Here is a 15,419-nt window from a genome sequence, read left to right on the forward strand (position 1 = left end):
AACTCAAGAGATTCTGATGGACACATGATTCGGAGATAACCAGAAGACTATTTGCCAATAATCTTTAGTGGAGAGTCCAAGGTTGATTGGTATATGCAAACATTCATTGAGAAAGTTCTAAAATCACAAATTAAATGCTTGAGATTCCAACTAGCGAAGTTTCTTTCTTGAGATTACCCTTTTTTAAGGTATGTATGTACAGTGTTGTTTCTGTAAACTTTATTTCTCTCTCGGTGACTAGTTATCCCAATTAAACTTGCTTCCACCACACTCTCAGCCAGCACATCCCAGATGTCAACCATTTGCTGCGTGAAAATATTATCCTTCATGTTGCTGTTGGTTCTTTATCCACTGTCGTAAATCTGTGTCACCTTGGTCTCAATATGTCCACCAATGGGAGCAGCTGCTGCCTATCTGCTTTGTTCAGACCACTCTTGGTTTGGAACATCTCCCAGCCTCACTAAAGACAACAGTTCCAGCATCTCTAGTTTAACTGTGTTACCAAAGATCTTCATTCTCGGAACCAGTCACATGATACCCTGAGAATGGGGGAAGGAGGTGAGTGGGCTGACAGAGGAGCACCCACACAATGTAGCCCATTTATGATACCACCACCCACCAGATGGGATGCTGCCCTGATACCCAGTTGCCCAAAAATCAGTGGCACCCAATGCCCATGTGGAAGAATGAGTGAAGAATCAGTTTGAAGACTGTGAGGTGCTGCATTTTGGAAAGGCACAGCAGGGTAGGACTTACAGACTTAATGGTAAGGTCCTGGGAGTGTTGCTGAACAAAGAGACCTTGGAGTGCAGGTTCATAGTTCCTTGAAAGTAGAGTCGCAGGTAGACAAGGGGCTAAAGAAGGTATTTGATATGCTTGCCTTTATTGTTCAGTGCATTGACTATAGGAGTTGGGAGCTCATGTTGCAGCTGTACAGGACATCGGTTAGGCCACTTTGGAATATACTGCATTCGATTCTCATCTCCCTATACAGAAGAGTTGTTGTTAAATCTGAAAGGGTTCAGAAAAGATTTGCAGGAACGTTGCCAGGGTTGGAGGGTTTGAGCTCTTGGTGAGGCTGAACATGGCAGGGGCTGTTTTCACTGAAGGGTGACCATGTAAAAGTTTATAAAATCATGAGAGGCATGGATAGGATGAATTGCCAGAGTCTTTTCTCAGATAGGGGAGTCCAAAGCTAGAGGGCATAGGTTTAAAGTGAAAGGGGAAAGATTTAAAAGGGACTTAAGGGGCAAATGTTTCACACAGGGGATGGTGCATGCATGGAATGAGCTGCCAGAGAAAGTGGTGGAGGCTGGTACAATTACAGCATTTAAAAGACATCTGGATGGGTATATGAATAGGAATGTTTTAAAGGGATATGGGCCAAGTGCTGGCAAATGGGACTAGATTGGGTTGGGATATCTGGTCAGCATGGACAAGTTGGACTGAAGGGTCTGTTTCATGCTGCCTATCTCTATGAATCTGTAAACCCAGGTCAGGTTGTGTCCAGGAACAGCCTGGCCAAGTTCACCAGACAAAAGGCCAAATTATTAGGTAGTCTGAGAAAATGTTCACCCTAACCCCAGTTGATGTTGAGCAAGTGTTTGATAAAGGTTCATCACATCTTCCTACCTTTGTGTACCATGCATTTACAAAGCTCGAGATCCCATGGACCTTTATGCAACATGCAACCTTCAACAATTTGTGCACGTTTAAGGGGAAGCTACAAACACCCACAAGAGAGAAAAGGAAATCAGAGAGTATTCCGATAGACTGTGGTGTGTGAGAGGTTTCATTTGGAAGTTCAAGACCAGTATTGAACCCATCGGGCTGAATGGCCTGTTTCGATGTCATGTAGTCTGGGCAATCCCAAAGACTCTCAGCCATTAGCATTCGTGGAAAAGAAAATGCAGGAGAGAATTTCCAGATTGTTCACAGGTTTCAACTCACGGTTGATGGTAAACACAGCAGTTGTGTGAAATTTCCCTCCTTGAAGCTCACTGAATGTCCTAACCCAGTCAATGTTACATCAGTGCAGTGCAAATTTCTGAAAAATACATCATTTTAGTGTCTTTTCTCTGTAGGATTTGTAAATAACGAGACATGCAGATTTGTTTTGTCATTCTTTGCATACTTATGCTTTGGTCCAAGTGGTGAACATAGCTGAAATAGCCCCTCACACCTTGGGGTGCTTCATTCGTATTGTTCCAGCTTTCTGACCAGATGCTGAAGGCTGGTTCAAGAATATATGCTTATGCCAGCTGACATTCAATGAAAACATAAGAATTACTTGAGCTGTTGGTGGGTTTTGCTGCACACAGATGGCCTACAGTGTTATCAGATGTAATGGTGATTACAATTCATGAGTAGCTCATGGGGTAGGAATCACTTTGCAATGTGTGGAAAACAGGACGTGTGTCTGGTAAATGGAAGTAATGTAGGAATTTCTTCTGGAAGTGAGGTCAGTGAATTAATTTGAACTGTAGACCTCCTGGCCACCTGGGGAAAGGGTGCGATATCTCACCTCAGTGCTGCCTTGAGCTGGGTCATGAGATGGGTAGCCAGAACAACTGCCTGTTCAAACCATCAGTAATTAGATGTAAGATAAAGGCGCACAGTGTACGGGTAATGTATTCGCATGGATAGAAGATTGGTTAACCAGCAGAAAGCAAAGAGAGGGCATAAATGGATGTTTCTCTAATGGGCGATCAGTGGCAAGTGGTGTGCCTCAGGGATCAGTGTTGTTCACAGTTGTTTACACTTTACATAGATGATTTATAATTGGGGACCAAGTATGGTGTGTCAAAGTTCGCAGACAACATTAAAATGAGTGGTTGGGCAAAGTGTGCAGAGGACACTAAAGGTCTGCAGAGACTTATAGTTAGATTAATTGAGTGGGCAAGGTCTGGCAGATGGAGTACAGAGGAACCTCGATTATCCGGCATTCGATTATCTGAATATCGGATTATCTGGCAAGATCGCAAGGTCCCGATACTTGGCTGAAGTATGTAACCTGGAATTCGATTAACTGAACAAAACTCCACGCCCGTGTCCATCGGATAATCGATGTTCCTCTGTACACTGTTGGTGAGGTCATCCATTTTGGTTGGAATAACAGCAAAATGGGCTATTAGTTAAATGGTGAGAAATTGCAGCACGCTGCTGTGCAGAGGGACCTGGGTGTCCTTGTGCATGAGTCACAAAGAGTTGGTTTGCAGGTGCAGCAGGTAATTAAGAAGGTAAATGGAATATTGTCCTTCAATGCCAGAGAGATGGAATTTAAAAACAGGGAGATTATGCTGCAGCTGTACAGGGTGCTGGTGAGGCCACACCTGGAGTACTGTGAGCAGTTTTGGTCTCCTTACTTGAGAAAGGATGTACTGGGCCCTGGAGGGGTGCAGAAGAGGTTCACTGGGTTGATTCTACAGTTGAGGGGGTTGGTTTATGAGGAGAGATTGAGTAGACTGGGGCTATATTCATTAAAATTTAGAAAAATGAGGAAGGATCTTACAGAAACATAAAACTATGAAGGGAATAGAAAAGATAGAAGCAGGGAGGCTGTTTCCACTGGCGGGTGAAACTAGAACTAGGGGGCATGGCCTCAAAATAAGCGGGAGCAATTTAGGACTGAGTTGAGGAAGAACTTCACCCAAAGGGTTATGAATCTGTGGAATTGCCTGCCCAGTGAAGCAGTTGAGGCTGCCTCACTGAATGTTTTTAGGGCAAAGGTAGATAGATTTTTTGAACAGTAAAGGAATTAAAGGTTATGGTGAGTGGGTGGGTAAGTGGAGCTGAATCCATGAAAAGATCAGCCATGATCTTATTGAATGGCAGAGCAGGCTCAATGGGCCAGATGAACTGCTCCTGTTCCTATTTCTTATGTCCTTATCATGTGGAACTCCCATGGTCAGAGACAGAACACCTTCTCCCACTCTCCTCAACTGCATCTCTGAGGAAGGTAAAGCTTTCTCTACTGGCAAACACATTGCCAGATGTTTTTGAAAAACCAGCAAAGCTATTTATTTAATTTTTATATTTGTTCCTTTAGTGTCACTGGATCCTGGAAATCTCTCCCTCATGGCGTTGGGGGTCTCTCTACATTTAGGCTCAGTTGTTAGCATGGCTCCCTCACAGCACCAGGGACCCAGGCTCAATTAAACCTGCAGGCATCCGTTTGTGTGGAGTTTACACATTCTCCCTGTGTCTGTGTGGGTTTCCTCTAGGTTCTCTGGTTTCCTCCCACAGTCCAAAGATGTGCAGTTTAAATGGATTGGCCATGCTCAATTACCCATACTGTCCAGGGATGTGCAGGCTAGGTGTGTTAGCCATGGGACATGCAGGGTTACAGGAATAGGGTGGGGACGGGGTGGTTCTGGGTGGGATGCTCTTTGGAGGCTCGGTGTGTACTTGATGGGCCGAATGGCCTGTTGCCACACTGTGGGGATTCCGATTTGGAGATGCTGGTGTTGGACTGAGGTGTACAAAGTTAAAAATCACACAACACTGGGTTATAGTCCAACAGGTTTAATTGGAAGCACACTACCTTTCGAAGCGCTGTTCATTCATCAGGTGGTTGTGGATAACCTGGTGTTGTGTGATTTTTAACTATGATTCTACATCAAAATAGATTGCAGCGGTTCAAGAAGGCAGCTCACTACCACCTACTCCAGAGCAACCAGGGACAGGCAGTAAATGATGGTCCAGCTAAAAACGCCCACATCTGATGAAAAAATGTTACTACCACAACGTTACAATGTACTTGAGGTCAAAGATTATCACTGGGAAACCCCCTATGCTTCCTTGATTGTGCAATGGCACTGCAGAGTGAGGAGGTTGTGAACATCAGTGGTGAAACCAAATTTTTGTTGGTGAAGGGACCTTTTATTCTGATTTTCCTGAAATCGTTGCTGAGTCTGCTGTGCAAAACATCTATCAACTATTAGATTATGTGAGGCGTGGATCTTAGCAGAGAGATGGATGGTGACTTATCTGCTTCTCAATAGCTACATCTCTCTTGTTCCTTTTGAGCAGTAATTTAAAATCTGATTATATTAATCAGTTAAAGTTAATATTGTATTAACTTTAGTTCTTCATTTTTTTCTTTTAAAATATCAAATTCTTTTCTGACAATTTTAACTTGCAGAAGATCGTGTATTAAGTTGCATGACAGGTAAAAAGAAAAGCTGATCATTTCTGACGTAATGATTAAAATAACATTATCGCAGGCTCTGGGGTATAAAGCAGGGATCCTGGTTTCTGGTTCAATCCAGCTTCATCTGAACGAGGTGGGACCACATAATAATGAACGAAAGCCCCTCAGAACCAGAACCCTTCATGTTAACACATTTATGTAGTGCCTTTGATAAACCAGGAAGTCTTCAAGTATTTGACGGTTGCATAAGCAGACGGGAATGACTATCAAGAAAATTAAGGGTTTATTAGTGCAGTAGCAGTAGATATGAGTAGTTTTTTATAGGGAGGACAAAGGGGTGATGAAGCAGCAGAGAGATTCAGGGAGATAATTAAAGGAGACTATAAAACATTGTCACGTTTGATGTGGTGAAAGATGTTGGAGGAACGTCTAGTTCTCAAAGGGTGTAGTCCTGGAGAAGGTTACAGACTGTACAACATTAAACGGAACATGACTTCAATTCTTTGCAAATCCATCACTTTATTCAAAATAAATTATCGGACCATGGAGGATAAATTAAAGCGAAACCACTCATTGATTCAAGCTGGACCAGAATTTGCATTTATATAGGCACTTTCAGATCCTGAAAGCACAGTGATTTATGTCATGTGACAACAAGCCCTGCAAACACAGCCAGATCCCATAAGCACAAAGACAAAGTCATTAGTTTTAGTGACACAGAATAGTGATAGATATGGGCTGCAAGACTGGGAGGAAATGGCCACTCATTGACAAATGGTTGCCTTTGGATGGAGCAGATGGAGGCATAGTTTAATATCCTGTCTAAAGCCCAGGGTCTCCATCAGTGCAGTGTTTCTTCATGATTGCCGAGATGTGTCTCATGTCTCTTGGCTCAGGGATTTGGGGTGGGTGGGGTGCAGCGATGTCAGACCTAAGCACTCGGAGTAAGATACATGATTCTGACTGAGTCACAATTCAATCAAACTGTGGTCGGCTCAGTATCTCAGAAGGACAGAACCGAGGTACATGCAGTGCTAAGCAAGTGAAGCCTGTGAATGATTAATCAGCTTTAACCACCAGCACCGCAGTCGTTAGCAGCTGGTCAGATGTACTTTGAAAGAAGCTGAAAACAAAGCTGACGTGAAAATGTAATTAAAAATACTCACGCAAGTTTTAATTTTCCAGCGAGCATGGGCTCCTCGCATCCCAGTGTAAACTTCAGGAATAATGAAACCTCCACTGAGCTGGCTTGCTGTACTTCATTTTATGGACGATGGCCCTTTAATGAGTCTGTGGTAAGGTTTCCACCCCTGCAAACCCCCTCACAGAGCTGTCAGGGGGCCATCGCTGGTAGTGCAGTTGGCCAAGACGGTGGCATTGAGTGTCTGACCCATCTAATGTGTTACTGGGACACAGCCCAGGGAGTGGGGTGGAAGGGGACCATGTTGGTCAGGCCAAATGTAGGTTGAATGTAGGGGGCCAAATCCTTAGAGAGGGAGTGGTCCTTATACTCAACGCATTGACTACTAAAAGCAAGCATACCAAATGCCTTCTTCACCACCCTGTCTCCCTGTGACTCCACCTTCTAGAAGCTGTGAAGCTACACCCCAAAGTCTCTTTGGTCAGCAATACTCCCCAGGGCCCTATCATTAAGTGTATATGTCTTGCCCTATTTAGCCTTACCATCTGCCACTCCTCAGCCCATTGGCCTATCTGATTGAGATCCGATTCTATTCTGGGATAACCTTCTTTGCTGTCCACTACACCTCCAATTTTGGTGTCATCTGCAAACTTACTAACTATACCTCTTATGCTCACATTGAAATAATTTATATAAGTGACAAAAAAGCAGTGGACCAAGCATCAATCTTTGCAGCACACCACTGGTCACAGGCCTCCAGTCCAAAAAGCAACCCTCCACCACCACCCTCTCTCTTCTACCTTCGAGCTAATTTTATATTCAAATGGCTAGGTCTCGTGGATTCCATGTGATCTAACCTTGCTAACCAGTCTATTGTGTGAACCTTATTGAACGCCTTACTGAAGTCCATATAGACAATGTCCACTGAGTGCAAATTGCCCACTTTAAGGTCTCATTTGGGCCACAGACTGGCGCCAGACACGTCATTTCTGTGCCACCCTTAAAACTGTAGTGGTGCAGATGGTTCAGTGGTGGGCATGCTGTTGATGATGGCACAGGATCCAAAGTTACCAGTCTGCATGGTCATATTCCAACTGATAGAATAGCGCCTCTAACAAAGTGGGCGTGATGTTGATTGATCAGGGAGGCAAGATCACGTTAGATGAGCAACTGCAGATGTGAAAAAAGAGTAAGTGAGTTTTTCCTCAGGTTAGGAAGACAACAGCTCAAGAACATTCTCCTTTCCAGGATCCCCCTCCAATGTCAGATCAGAACAGCTCAAGCTCAATCACTGCTGCCCAGCAGTGGAGTTGAACCCCACCTTCAGAAAGTCAAATAACAGCCCAAATCACAAGATGGCTCACAGGAGCAAGGATCACAATAGGTATGGAATTTAACAGTTGGTTAGCTTCGATAGCTGGTGAGAAATAGAGCAGCTTGGGATCGATTCCCGCACTGGGTGAGGTTATTGTGGAGGAGTCTCCTTCTCAATCCCTCCCCCACCCCTAACCCGACCCTGAGGTTAAACTACCACCATCTGTCTTTCCCTCTCATTTGAGAGTAGGACCATGGTGACTTTACATGAGGTAATCATGGGACAGGTCACCATGAGCTCGGGTAAGTTCCGGACAGGTAAGGAGAGATACTGGGACAATATTACTGGACTTTAATCCACTGGCTAGGGGCATGGGCAGCTGGTGGAATTTAAATTCAGTGAATAAGATCTGCAATTGAAAAACTAGACTCCACAATGGTGTCTGCAAAACCATTGTATTGATTGTTCTGAAATCCCCTCTGTTTCAATAATATCTTTTAGGGAAGGAAATCTGTCATCCTGACCAGCCATCAGGAAGATCCCATTGGTGCCACCATTTTACTCCAAAGTTGGGCTGGGTTGAGCATGGTTTTCTCCTGGCTAGGGAGCCAGTCTTGGTTGGACATTGGCTCCGGCAAGATTGCATGGAGGCAGGAACCTGTCCGGAATCCACCCAACGTAAGAATCTTTAAATTTTGCTCTGAATGTGACCTTCATAGAAATGCAGAAAATTGCAGCTGGACTGGGCCATTTGCGCTTGCTCCATCCTTCAATCTGATTGTGAGGGTTGATCATCCAACTCAATTCCCCTGTTCCCGCTTTCATCCCATACTCTTTGATCCCTTCAGCCCTAAGAACTGTGTCTAACCCCTTCTTGAAACATTCAATGTTTTGGTCTCAACCACTTTCTGTGGCAGAGAATTCCATAGACGCACTTCATCGCAGTCCTAAATAGCCTCTCCTATATCCTTAGACTTTGATCCCTGGATCTCTGGATTCCCTGGACATTAGGAATATCCTTGTCTGTGTTTACCCTGTCTAGTCCTGTTCGAACGTTGTGGGTTTCTATGTGATCTCACCTCATTATCCTAAACTACAGTGAATAGAGCCCTGCTCATCCAGTCTCTTCAATGTGGCTCCATAATGTTGGGAAATACAGCTCGCATTGACACTGTTCAGACAGAGATTTAAACCAAAAGGCCCGGTAGAGTTACATTTCACTGCAAGGTTGCAGTATTTAAAGATCTTAGTTTGTCTCTGTCACCTCGAGTGGTCATATTAGAATTAGTTAATTTTTCTTGCCCGATGCATTGAAACCAAAAATCAAAAGGAACCAATGTTTAAACAGGCTCAGCACAGATAGCATGAAGTCTCCACAAAGCAATTTACTTTTTTGCAATGCTGCTAATCAATCAACGAATAGAACAAACAAACTTGGCTCACTTTGACTGGTGTCATGATTTGGAGATTCCACCCGAGAATGCAACTTTAACAAAAAGGTTTTGTGATTTACACATGAAAGAAGTGAAACTATCACTGTATTCTAACAGATGAAAGGCTTAACAGACAATCAATTTTTCAATGTATAATTTCAGTTACATCACACTGCAAATTTTTGCTATAAATTCTGTGTTACGATCGAGCCCTCCACTATCACCTGATGAAGGAGCGTCGCTCCGAAAGCTAGTGTGCTTCCAATTAAACCTGTTGGACTATAACCTGGTGTTGTGTGATTTTTAACTTTGACTGCTGTGACTGCAAAGATGGTACCAGCTATTCAGCTAAAGTCATCATTTACTTGCAGACAAATGAGCCAAGCTTTTTTAATCAGTCAATGGAGGGGAATTAATAAGGTACAACTTATAAACTGATAGCTGACTTATAATAATGCTAGCGTTAATGGAAAATGGTCACCACCTTTCCTTGATGTAGCTGATTGTCATGCGATGAGTGATGAATGTCCTATCCAGACCAGTCAGTTAACTTCATCGTTAAACTTTATTGTTAGAGAAACTTCTAGAAGCAATTATTCAGGATAGAATTAATAGTTACTTGGAAAAGTTATGGTTGATTTGGGGGATTCAGGATTAGTCAAGGGAAAGTTACCTCTAAATAACCTGCTGGAGATTTTCTTTGAGGAGATACAGAGAGGGTTGATGAGGGTAAGACTGTAGATGTGGTGTACGTGGATTTCCAAAGGGTATTCGATACAATGCCACTGAACAGACCTGTGGCTCAAAGATGTGTAGGTTAGATGGATTGGCTATGCTAAATTCCCCATAGTGTCCAGGAATGGGCAGGGTGGGTGGATCAGAGTCGAGAGTGTGGTGCTGGAAAAAGTACAGCAGGTCAGGCAGCATCCGAGGAGCAGCGGAATTGACATTTCAGGCAAAAGCCCATGGAAAATGCAGGGTTACAGGGATAAGGTGGGGGCGTGGGATGCTCTTCAGCGGGTTGGTGTGACTTGATGGGCCAAATGGCCTGCTTCCCTCACTGTTGGGATTCTATGAAAGATATAGACCATGGAATTAAAGGAGCAGTGGTAATGTGGATATAAAGCTGGCTTGGGGATAAGAAACAGAGAGTAATAGGGACTGAGTTTTTTTTTAAAGGTTTGCAGTGGAGTTGGGCAGGGGTTGTTACTGGGATCCTTGCTTTTCCTGAATTATGTTAATGCTCTTGACCTTAGGGGTCAATTTCAAAGTGTGCCGGTGACATGAACATTGGAATAATTGTAAACTGTGAGGAGCATAATGTAGAATATCAGAAGGATGTTAACAAGGTGGTGGAGTGATAGATAGATGGCAACATTCAATGAGGTGTGGGATGATGCACTTTGGTACAAAGAATAGTTTAAAATGAATGGAGTGCGGAAAAGATATTTATATGTACATAACCATTAAAGATTAATTATACAAACAGTATTCTAGGCTTCATTAGTACAGTCATAGAGCAGGAAGGTTATGATGAATTTGTACAGGATACTGCTTGGAACTCAGTTGTGGGTGCCACAATATGGGCAGGATGTAAACACATTGGAAAAAGTACAGAAGAGATTTGGAACAATGGTTTCAGGGATGAGAAACTTCAGTTATGAGGATTGCATAAGTTGGGATTGTTTTCCTTATGGAGGAGACGGTTGAGAGGTTTACCGAAATCATGACTGGCCTGAATAGAGTGGATCATGAGGAAATGTTCTGCGCACAAAAGGCTTGAGAATGAGAGGGCGCAGTTTTAAACATTCTGCAATTGGTGCAAATGTGAAGTGAGAAGAGTCCTCTGCACACAGATGATTGTTGGAGTCTGGACTGTGCTGTCTGGAAATGAGGTGCAGGAAGGTTCAACTGAGACTTTAAAGAGGGCGTTGGATAATTACTTGAATAATTACTTTGCAAGGTTATGGGAAAAAGGCAGATGAGTGACACATTCAGATGGTTTGGGATTGGCGGGGATTTTTACAAATTCAACAATATCATCAAAATCAAAAAAAAATCAAAACAACCAGAGCAATTCAACACTGGGAATTCTCAACCTGTTTCAAATCTTGTCCCAGAGTTCTCCCAGAGTCCTAGAGAACAGGAATTCTCCCCAAGTCCCAGAGAGCAGGGATTCTCTCAGAGAGCAGGAATTCTCCAAGAGTCCTGGGTAGCAGGAGTGCTCCCGGAATCCGAGGGAGCAGGAATTCTCCAGGAGAGCAGGAATTCTCTCCAAGTCCTAGACAGCAGGAATTCTCCCAGAGAGCAGGAATTGTCCCAGAGTCCTGGGGAGCAGGAATTCTCCCAAAGTCCTAGAGAGCTTGAATTCTCCCAGAGAGCAGGAATTCTCCCGGAGAGCAGGAATTCTCCCAAAGTTCCAGAGAGCTGGAATGTTCCAGGAGTCATGGAGATTGGGAGTTCTCCCTATGTTCAGGAGAGCAGGAATTCTTACTGAATCCCAGCAAGCAGGAATTCTTGGAATCCTGAAGAGCAGGAATTCTCTCATTGACATATCTTGTCTATTTTCACTGACGATCAGATTAAATATTTATTCCGCTCATTTGATGGTTTGGATCCCCGGCTGGGTGTTCTTTGGTTGCTGCATTTTTAAAATCTGTTTGCTCTCAGTGTGGCCATTACTCACATTCATTGGATATACCTCATTATCCTGTGGCTAAGAGGCGGCAATTGTAAACTGTTAGACTGGAATCACACACAGATTAGGGCAGGCAGTAGCACAGTCCTTTGCCTGAAATGTATTAGTTGGAGTTTGACTGACTTTATACTCATTTTCCCTGCTCCAGGCCACATTCAGCAGCATCCTCCACACATCTGGAAACACCATGGGATGCTCTATGGATCTGGTCAGTTGCTTCCAGTCCAGGGATGTGGAGAAGCTGAAGACTCCTCCTTGGGGAAGGGAAGATTCGAAGAGGAGATTGGGTAGAGCTGTTCAAAACCATGAGATGGACAGAGAGAGAGAGAGAGAGAGATACACTGTTTGAAGGACAGAGGACGTAGAGTTAAAGTGATAACAAAGAAACAATGACAATATGAGGAAAATGTTTTTTTTATACAGTGAGTAGGTCTAATCCACTTGCAAAGGAGTGTGGTGGAGGCAAATTCAACTGAGGTTTAGATAATTATCTCAACGGAAAACAAAGATTACAAAGCTGTGGGGAAATTGTGATTTGGAGATGCCGGTGTTGGACTATCATCTGATGAAGGAGCGGCGCTTCGAAAGCTAGCGTGCTTCCAATTAAACCTATTGGACTATAACCTGGTGTTGTGTGATTTTTAACTGGGGAAATTGGCTAGCATTGGGATGAGTTGTGATGCTCTTACAGAGAGCTGACACAGTCTTATTGGGCAAAATGACCTTCCACAGTAATGATTCTACTTTGCTCAACGTGACAAATCTGCAAATCAAAGCTAACGTGGGTTTTACTGAAAATCCCTCAGAAGAAAATGTCTGAATGCTTTCCGGTGAAAATGTCCACAAAGTTGGCTGTGTGAGAATGCTCGATACTGTGAGGTATATACATGCTGTCATCATCACACGTATTCAGACTTTGGAGGTTTTACAGAATTTTCCAAGTTTTCTTGCGCCCTGTACCTGAGCCACACCCTGATAGGTACAGAGGACTCTGTGCATGTATCCTGTGATTGGACAGGAAGTCACATGTTCAGGTCACATGGCCCGCAGCAGCCATTGACCCTGTTTCCCTGGTTTGCCCTTGCCTCCTGACAGCAAGATTTGAATGTTTTGTTTTGCTGCTTTTCCTTCAGGCTGTTCCTGGCATCAAATTGCCCAGCGTGGCACAGTTGAAAGCTCTGCCTCTGTTGAGGGTGGGCACCATCCTAAACAGTTAAATCACGATAAACCGATAAACCTACAGTACAACCTACATTGCCATGCAGCTCACTGGAGACACTGTTAGTTCAAAACCAGCGTAATGACTAGACATCTTAAACAAATAACGATTACTTCAAGGACGAGTCTGAGAGCATCTCAGTCACTCACATGACCTCAATTACACTTGGAGCTGAGTGCTTGGCTGGAGTCCTGGGTGTATGTTGGGGACGTCTGGGCACTGCACTTGCTCCCTGGCATCAGGCGTGGTACCTGGGTCATGCTGAGGACCCAGACATGTGACTGAATTGTTCCAATGTCCTCAGGCACGTGGAGTTGGGCAGTAGGCATGAGATTGCCAAGGTATGGTCACGGAGCTGAGCCCAGGATTTTAGCCAGGTTGCCAGGAAGCATTCACAGGGCTTTGGAATCGGAGACTGGGCAGCATTTCGGATTTTCGAGGGTGCTCACAACAACCAAAGGAAAACAGCTGCCTCACTTTTCACGGCACTTTGCAACTGACCGTGGCTGAGCTGTTCAATGACTGGAAACAACTGGCATGTGAGGTGCCCTTTGACACCAGTTGGCCGACTCTAACCCCACCCCAGGAGACATGAACCCAGTTTATTTATTTATTCATTAATTATTTAACAAATTCAAATCCCTAAAGCCTCACAACTGGCTCGTCATTGGCTGAGTCGAGGTGACTTGTCCGCCATTTAGTCTCAGCAACACACTGTCAGTGAGTCCCCACAAGTCCATAAGGGGTTAATCCTGAGGCTGTTGCAATGCAGGTTGCCCGAACCAGTTAGCAAATTGAAATGAGATCCACAGCTGAAATCTGTGTGGAGGCTCCCAGGGAAAGGGCAGGAAGTGGGCAATAAATTGTGTCACAAAGTCTAGATCACTATTGTCTCATACCTAATCCATAAAGTAATTTAAAGTCAGCCTCTCTTGTGTTTTAAGTAATTAAAAGTCAGCCTCTCTTGTGTTTTGAGTAATTAAAAGCCAGCCTCTCTTGTGTTTTAAGTGATAGCTTGATATTGGAAATGATCTTTGATACAATTGCCTCTGATACAATTTTTTTCTTTGGCTTTGTTCATGCTAAGTTTAACTTTGTTTAGACTGATCTCCTCTCAGAATGCAGTGACCTCCTCTCCAGCGTTGGCAAGTGAAGAGCTCAGGTTTTTGTTGGGAGAAACGTAATCGATCCAGCACTTCATATTGCAGAATGATAAAGCGCAGGCCATTTGGCCTATATTTACCTGCTGGCACTCCAAATGATTGATTCAGTTCGTCCTACTTTCCCCATTGCCGTGTAAATCTCTCCTTTACAAGATTTACCTGGTTCTCTTTTGAGATTTACTAGTGAATCTGCTTCCACCATCCTTTCGGGCAGTGCATCCCAGACCACAGCAAATCACCATGTCAAAAAACAAATCCTACCTTTGCGCTGGAGCTTTAAATTTATATCCATCACCTACTGACATTGCTATCAATGGAACCAACTCTCAGCTCCCTACATTACCAAATCCTTCTTCATTTTGAACAGAGCTATGGAGTCTACCCTTGACCATCTTTGTCCCAGGGCCAACCATCCCAGTTTCTCTGGTTTCTCCATGGACCTGAAGTCCCACAATTCAGGCATCATTTCAGACTCTTGTCAAGTTTTCATTTTCCTGGATTATGGTGCTCAGAATCGGACTCTTCTAAGCAAAACAAAGAGATTAAAATCAGACACGATTATTGAGGGAACAGTGATTATGGGGCTTCCAAGTTTAGCAAAGAGAGAAGATCCCATTCTTTCAGTTCAGTTCCAAAGCCAATGCACAACGTTACCTCCTGAGCTACCTTAATATGTTACTTTTGTCTAAAGACTAGCAGTTATCTTTTGGAATTTCTCCTGGGGAATTAATGGATGCCCCAGAGAAACCAAGCCACAATTGGCCAACATTAATGGTAGGTGATTAGAATACCCTAGAGTAATTCAGGAACTCTGTACTTCCCTCATATGAAATGTTTCATTCACACACCCCCTACAGGCACCAAAGGTTTCGTTCACACGTCATAAGTCATTTTGTGGAGGTTATACCACCTTCTAAAACATTGCCGGTGTTCGTCAGGGTGTCTGAGGGAAAGTCACCAGTGTTTTTCCTGACTGCATTGAGTGGCTTTGGACAGCTGATGTTGAAGATTCTGTCTTCAGGGAGAAAGCTGAATGAACCTATTTCCACCTTTATTTGTATGTAAACCCATTGATGGTAACAATCTTCCTGTGCTAACACTTCATATAAACATTGACAACTCTTTAAAACAGAATGTTCACTTTGGTAGGAAACAGGAAAGTTTGTCTTTCAATTTCTCTGCCTCCATGAAGTGTTTGGCAGTAGCCAATGGTCTGAAAGATGACTTGAAAACAAAATAAAGTCCACCCCACACACTTTAGACCAGTCAGCTAGTCACGTGATACCACAACAGAGTTT

Source organism: Chiloscyllium plagiosum, chromosome 38 (genome assembly GCF_004010195.1).
Source record: "Chiloscyllium plagiosum isolate BGI_BamShark_2017 chromosome 38, ASM401019v2, whole genome shotgun sequence".
NCBI lineage: Eukaryota > Metazoa > Chordata > Chondrichthyes > Orectolobiformes > Hemiscylliidae > Chiloscyllium > Chiloscyllium plagiosum.